This window comes from Vulpes lagopus, chromosome 1, assembly GCF_018345385.1.
Source record: "Vulpes lagopus strain Blue_001 chromosome 1, ASM1834538v1, whole genome shotgun sequence".
Lineage (NCBI taxonomy): Eukaryota > Metazoa > Chordata > Mammalia > Carnivora > Canidae > Vulpes > Vulpes lagopus.
In genome coordinates this window covers 39002186-39010304 of record NC_054824.1, presented here as the reverse complement: position 1 = coordinate 39010304, position 8119 = coordinate 39002186, and the positions used below count along the sequence as shown (strand labels likewise).

The following is an 8119-nucleotide window of genomic DNA, read 5'->3' as shown; positions in this document are numbered from 1 at the left end:
TGGAATTGGTGGGTGTAAGTCAATCAAGCCATTAGGAGGGAAAGGGTGCTCCTGGCAGAGGGAGAAAAAGAGCACTGTGGTTCAGGTACAAAGTAAGTCCTATGTTCAGCACTGCTGGAGGTTAGTAAAAAAGCAGCAGCTCTGTAATTTCAGGAATATTACCTTTTTTTGCTAACAGATTTTTACCAGTGATCTCTTTAGATAGAGCAATGTTTTCTTTAAAGAGCTAATAAGCAATAATGGGACAGTGGTCGCCAGGGTGGAGGCTGGATCCTGCAGGTTGGCCATATCCTATTAGGTCATTCTAGGTTCTGGCACTGTACTCATGCTCTGAAGTTCAAGATATAATTTTATTATATCTCTGACAAGTGAACTGAGTCTTAGGGTTGATACATAGTAACTAGATTCACAAGGTGCTGATTTTCAACCAGATATCATATTATGAATACACACAGAACTCTAAATCTTACACTATAGCCAACCTACCACATGATGACAGTGCTTTAAGTCCCCACTGTGTTGGGAAAATCCTCTTAAGAAATCAAATTAGAGATCAGAATTCTGACTGGTCAGCATCAGAACTGAACAAAGATCATAGATAATCTTGGATGACATTTCCAATAGCCTTGATTAGTGAAGTACCCACTCTTTCTTCAATCTGCAAACATCTCTACCTCAGTGATATATATTGTTCCATGAGTGTGAGAAAATGCAGCTTTCCTGGAGACAACTGAATAAAATTTGATAATTTATTGCTTCATGGCTTCCTACTTTTAGAATTGTGCAAGATAATGGACTTATTTTTAACATGACCTTATCTCTAACTATTACAATATCATTGACTTGGTAATAGCTTTCTCTAACACCAGATTCAAATTATGTATATTGCATTGTATTAAAGAAACACTGTGGTCTTCTTGATTGGATGTGTGGAGAAGGGGATTTCTTTTTTTTCTTGACAAAAAAAAATATAGAACCTCTCTCATTGTAAGTTACAACTGCCCTGTTGATATCATTCATCATCTGTTGACTTTTTGTTAGATTTCAAGGGATTTTTTCTTCACCTCAACTTTCAATTCAGTTTTTAATTTTTTTGGGTAACTGATTGCCTACTAATTATAGTTTTTACATTTTTTACAGAGCCAGGCAGTTAGGGAACTGCTTAAACATGCATCTCTGGGTAAGTGGAGGGTATTAGGATGAAAGCTGAATGATAAACACCAAAATACTATGAGAAAGTTACTATACTTTGTTTGCAAACTTCTGAAGTAGAGGAGAAAACCTGACTGTACTATATTTTCATTTTTTTATTTTTCTAATGTGCAAGTATTTATTTTAATTATCCTACATGAGGGTCCTTATTTTTGGACAACAGCAAGGTATTTTAGTATCCACTCTTTCCATTCCTTAAAGGTTTCCACAGGTTTTGGTAAATTCACATTATCCTCATGACTGTGTTTTGTACTAACTCCAGGGATGTCAGCAGATTCATCATCAATCTACCTCACCAGCACTTTGTACATGGCAACTTGTGTAAACAGATAGGGCAAAGGTTGAGGGAGTGCCAGTCAGTTTCTTCCAAGTGGTTGGAGTCTTGCATTAGGCATGCAAGCCACTGGCAGTGTTGAAGTCCAAATATGTGTCCAATATCATGGGTTAAAATTTTAGAGGGGTGAAGCAGAAGAACACTGGTCACTTCTGGGGTATAATAGGTATCAAAAACTGAATAGTCACTTAAAGATAATTTCTACAACTTGTTTACTTTTTCATTGTAGCATGAGCTATAAGCAATCACTGTGGAACCTGGCAAAGCTGAATATCTCCATGCCATCTGTCAAAGGGTCCTATCCAAAGACAAAATTCCAGGAGTCTCTTAGGAATAACAATGATTGATTGTTATTCCCACAATACAGAAGGCATCTCCAGGTTTCTTCTTTTTTAAGAAGTGGAGGATGTGTCCTGCATGAAAATGTAGGCTTTATGTGTTATCATTGACTCTAAAGGAACACCTCCTTATAGAGACAGGAACCAGTTCTAATATTTTACTGTCAAGCTGTAGAAGAATGCTTCACAGTAGCCCTTGAGCCATTTAGTATATTATTCACTAATAATTCTGATGTTTCCTAGAGATCCAAAGCACTGTATACAAATACTGTTATTTCTCTGGAGATGGTATCTTTCTGTAAGGATCACTGAAAAATTGCTCAAAGTCTTGGGGAGCCTCAGGATGAGAGATGATCCAATCTGATTGCAAATGCAAGTTAATGGGTCCAAAGAGATCATTGTCTGGCTTGAAGGCTTCATTCAGCAAATGCTGTTCACCAGAATCTAACATACTGTAACACAAGCATTGTTTTTTGTTTTGTTTTGTTTTGTTTTGTTTTTTAGATGAGAGCTGTTTTTATTTAGTGACTGTTCAGAGTGCCTTACTGTTTGTGTAATGATAGGTCTCTTCCATTCACATTGTGCTCCTATGTAGAGCTATCATTCTCCTTCTGAATGTGTCAAACAGCTCTTCCACCATGAGGCTTTAGGGGGGAAGTATCCCACTGAAGTTTTTGCCATACAAGGATGGGCATGCCTGGGCCTGGTTGAGAAAGTGCTTTGTGGGTGCCTTCACCCTTGCTGGGCCTCCATGCCACCCCTCTTCTTCATTGGCCCCTGCATGCCTTATATTTTCATTTCTTAGTTCTTAATTCTTTCTCTTTTGGCATGTGACTTAATACTTTGATATCATCAACATTTTCAAGTCAATCTCTTGCCATGAACTCATTGACTATTTTCCATCATTTGAATTTTGTAGTACTTTAACTAATAAGTCAGTAATGGTTCCTGAATCTTGTAGTATAATATCTACTATATGGGACAAATAATCATTTATAAAACAACATAGTTGGGGAGAAAAGATACAATGCATGAAAAAACATCAAATACATTTTTATTAAAAATCATCAAAGTAATCAAAAGTCACTTTACTAGAGAATAATGAATTTTGAAAAAGTTATAGCAAGGATTAAAAGCTGTTAAGATTTAGTGATTTGGGTGGGTTTTGTGATGCCTCTTAAAGGATGGTAGGTTAATCAAGTGGTGACACAGGAGACATTTTCGAAAAGGAAAAGTGTGAGAAAAAGCAAAAATGGAAATGAGGCATGTGTGTCTTGTTGAAGATCAGGCTATAACAAAGAAGTCCTTTGGTAGAAGTGTTCCTGTTATAGGTAAATATATTTGAATGGGTAAAAACAGCTATCATTTATAAAGTCTTTGCAATATTAACTGTCCTGCATCTCATCTCATTCTTAGTCAAAAACCTGTGAGGAACTACTATTTTCATCTCCATTGTCCAGATGAGGAAGCTGAAGCTTAGTTCCTAAAGTCACACAACCAGTGAATAATGGAATCAGGATTGGTACTGAGAAAGATTGACTACTAAGTCTAAGCTATTTCCGCAAGAAAATCAGGACACATATTTCAGGGTCCTAATTATATAAACATGAATTCTGACTTGCCTTAAGGTGACAGAGATCATTATAGTTCTCTGAGTGATTTGAGATGAGCTCATGAAATTAGTGGGACAAATGAAATGAATATGAAGACAAGTCAACAATAGAAAGTATCACCATTTCTCATCTATCCCTGCATTTTTGGATGTACTACTGACATGTATTTTGGATGTAAAAAGGTGAGTAGCATAGACTGCCCTCACCCCAACACCACTCATTTTTCCCTTGAGCTCTTTCTGGTTTAGCCTAGGAACTAGACTGGTCCCCATTTGTGGGTATTTTAAGAGGTTTGAGTAATTTGGCCAGCTGAGAGGAGATCATGTTTTTGTTTTTTAAAGATTTTTATTTTTTATTCATGAGAGACACACAGAGAGAGGCAGAGACATAGGAAGAGGGAGGAGAAGCAGGCTCCATACAAAGAGCCCAATGTGGGACTCGATCCCGGGACTCCAGGATCATGCCCTGAGCCAAAGGCATACGCTCAACCGTTAAGCCACCTAGGCATCCCAAAACGAAAGGAGATCATTTTGTAAACCAAGAAAGCAAGTGAACAATACCCTTGATATCTGGAGTGGATGTCATTTGTTGCTGAAACATGCATCATACTTACCTTAAAGCTCATGCAAACTGACTATAATTCAAGATACGCCATTATTTTTATGAACACATACCATAACCTTGAACGTGTTTCCTGTCTGCTAAGTATGACAGTCTGATCTGACATCTGACTTTCTGTTTTCTTCTTCCACTTACAACTTGACTCTTAATGAAATCTCAGTACACTGATGGTCTTTTTGGATGATTTATGCTTTTAGTTTTTCTCAAAGATTCGAATATGCTTTGACATTGGTAGTTCCATAAATCAATAAAAGAAGTAGATAAATTAGTTCAAGCAACAATTAAATTTTTCTTCTGACTGCAGCAGACAGAAATAGTTTACCAACTTTCTAGTCAACCCAATTCAGAAAAACATATTCTGGTTAAAAAACGAAAATGACAAATATATTCCTTCTATTCAGGTATTATAGTCTCTGAAATTTTCTGTAACAAAATTAATTAAATAAAATTAATTAAAATAAGCATGCATTATTAATTAAATAAAATTAATTAAAATAAGCACGCATTTAGTGTATATTATAGCCAAACCTTAAAACTCTATGAGCAGTATTATTGCCAAGAGTAATAAGTTATTCATATTTGACCATATGGAATATAGTTATAATAACTGTTTTAATGTTCTTTTTCTATGAATTCTTTCATCTATGACATTTTGGAGGCTGTTTATATTGATTGATTTTTTTTCCTTCAGTATGGCTCATATTTCCCCATTTCTTTGCATATCTTTAGTTTTTTATTGGATGCCAGACATGAATTTTATGTCATTGAGTGCTGATATTTTTGTTTTATTTTAAATATTCTTGAGCTTTACTTTGGGTTGGAGTTAACTTACTTAAAAAGAGTTTGATCTTTTAAAGATGTTTCTTTTAAGCTTAGTGAAGTGAGATCAGAATAGCCTTTAAACATAGGGCTGAATATTCTCCACTGCTGAGGCAATACTCTGTGTAATGCCTTTTGCATGATGGGTTGGTTTTGTTTTTTTGTGTTTTTTTTTTTTTTTTCTATTCTAGCTGGTGGGATTATGAACTCTTTCAGATTGCTCTTCTGCTCCTTTCTGGTGGCTCTTTCTGCTTCAGGTGGTTTCTTCATACATGGGTATCCATCAGCACCCAGCTGAAAAGCCAAGGAAAACCTTCAGTCAATCTTCATATTCCCCCTCCCCCTTTTGCTTTTTCCTCCCCTTTCCTCCTCTTTTCCCTTTTCTCTTCTCCCCCTCTCCGTCTCTGCAGGTCTTCTGTCTTTGTTTTTAAAGATTTTATTTATTTATTCATGAGAGAGACACACACAGAGAGAAGCAAAGACACAGGCAGAGGAGGGAGAAGCAGACTCCCTGCAAGGAGCCCAATGTGGGACTCAATCATGGATCCCAGGATCACGTCCTGAGCTAAAGGCAGACATTCAACCACTGGGCCACCCAGGCATTCCAGGTCTTCTGTCTTTGTGCAACTTTTTCCCATCCAGTATTTTGCCCTGCATATTCTATCCACGGTGTCTTCTCAATTTCTAACTTCCATCTCCTAGCTCAGGAGGGCCTTCAGATGCCCTGCACTGTGGCCTGGATACACTCTGCTGGCAGTAAACTGAGGAAATCCTGTGGCTCACCTTGTTCCTTTCTCATATCTTGGAGATCACTTTTTTGTGTTATTTGTTCCTCAATGACCAAAAGCTTTTTCATATATTTAGACTGGTCTTTTAGTTGTCTAAGGATGAAGAGTAAATTTGGTCCTGGTTACCTGTCTTGGTGGGAAGCAGAAATCTAGTTATTTAGATTTTAGATCTGCCAAAAATTTTTTTTAAAAATTGAAAACTTATGGAGCTTACAGAAAATTATGAGAGATTGCATTGTGCTCAAAGATGAATCTGGAATCATTTAGATGTTTTGTAAGCCCTGTGAGTAGAATGCGGATCTCTTCTAGGATCTCATCATGTCTCTGCATTGCAAAAATTGATATCCCAGAATTCTATTGTACTACAAATCAAATTTTTGTAAGGAGGAATGAACCAAAGGAAGAGAGAGAAAGAGAGAACTATTAATTAAATTTGGGACCAAAACAGTGGTGATATGTTTACATGCAAGCATATATACTTTTTGTTTTGAATGGTGTTCTAACTGACAACTGACAATAACTGTTTGGGTATAGTAGATCTTATGATTAGTTGGATTCTTGGTTAAATGAACATTAATTTGATATATATTTTTATGTCTTGTATTGAAAATCTTTCTAATATTTTATTTATTTACCTGTAAGGAAAGAAAATTCAGGGGCACCTGGATGGCTCAGTCAATTAAGCCTCCGACTCTTGATTTTGGCTCAGGTCATGATCTCAGGATCACAAGATTGAGCCCTGTGTCAGGCTCTGCACTCCACTGGGAGTCTGCTTGAGGTTCTTTCCCTCCTTCTCCCTCTACCCCTTCCCATGCTATGCATGCTTTTACTCTCTCTCTCTCTCTCTCTCAGATACATAAATAAATCTTTTTTTAAAAAAAAGAATAAAATTCAGTGTAATTTGGTATTTCTCATGTATCTATAATTCTAGAAATATTTTCAGGTCAAGGTGTTGAACATCAATAATCACTTTGTCCTACTGTAGATGTGGCCAATATAGTTTAACAGGAGCTCAATTGTCAAAACACTGTTGGATAAAAGATTTTTATTATTTAGAAAAATGAACACAAATTCTTGAATAAAGCCCAGCATATAGCCAAGGGAAGGTCCCAGGAGAGTCAGTAGAAAAGGTCCTGGCTAGAAGGGATTTGACAACTAAGAATCCAATAGAATGCAATAGGTGATTTGCAAGTAAAGAAGAGATTTGGAAGTAAATCAAGGAATGTTCCAGATCCAGGAAGAATGTGATCTTTGGAAGGTCCGGATGTAAGTCATATGGGTAGATTTATGGGAATTAGAACTTTAGTCTCTGAGGAAAATGGAGTGGACAGGTACAGGTAAGGCCTTTTTCTTTAAGGAACTGAGGGAATGAGAGGAGGAAACGTAGATTAAAAAGGAGCTAATATCCAAAGTATATAAAGAACTCATGCAACTCAATAGAAAAAAGATCTGATTAAAAAGTGGCCAGAGGGGGGAAAAAAAAAAAGTGGCCAGAGGACCTGAACAGACACTTTTCCAAAGAAGACATACAACTGGCCAACAAATATATGAAAAGGTGCTCAATATCAGGGAAATGCAAGTCAATACCATAATGAATGAATCAAAATGTCACACCTGTCAGAATGGTTATTATAAAAAAGACAAGAAATAAGTAATTCTGAAGATGTAGAGAAATGGGGATACTCATTCACTGTTGTTGGGAATGTATATTGGTGTGGCCACTATGGAAAAACAGTATGGAGGTCCCTCAAAAAATGTAAAATAACTACCATATAATCTAGTGATTTCATTTCTTGATATTTAGCTGAAGGAAACAAGAACTCTAACTCAAAAAGATGTATATACCCATGTTCATGCAGCATTATTTACAATACCAATGCCAAGACATGGAATTAACTGAAGTGTCTACCAGTGAATAAATGGATAAAGAAGAAAAAATACATCTCACATATATTTCCATTATATATATATATAATATTATATATATAATGGAAATTTGAGCCTTAAAAAATAATGACATCTTGCAATTTGCAACAACATGGATGGATCTTGAGGGGCATGTGCTAAGGGAAATAAATCAGACTGAGAAAGAAAAAATTATAGATTTAATTTATGTGTGGAACCAAAAACAAAACAGAACAAAACAAAACCTCATCCAAATTCATAGATACAGGTAACAGCTTAGTGGTTGCCAGAGATGGGCTGTGGGGTGTAAAATAGGTGAAGGAAGTCAAAAGGTATAAAATTCCAGTTATGACATACATAAGTCCTGGGGATATACTATGTAGCATAGTGACTATAGTTAAGTGTACTATACTATATATATTCAAAAGCTGTTAAGAGAGTAAATCTTAAGAGCTCTCATCCCAGGAAAAAATGTAACTGTGTGGTGAT

General features: G+C 36.2%; 1 pseudogene; it reads right to left on the bottom strand.

The window, feature by feature from the left end:
- Positions 1 to 1358: 1358 nt before the first annotated feature.
- Positions 1359 to 2304, bottom strand: LOC121484906 (annotated as a pseudogene).
- Positions 2305 to 8119: the final 5815 nt, after the last annotated feature.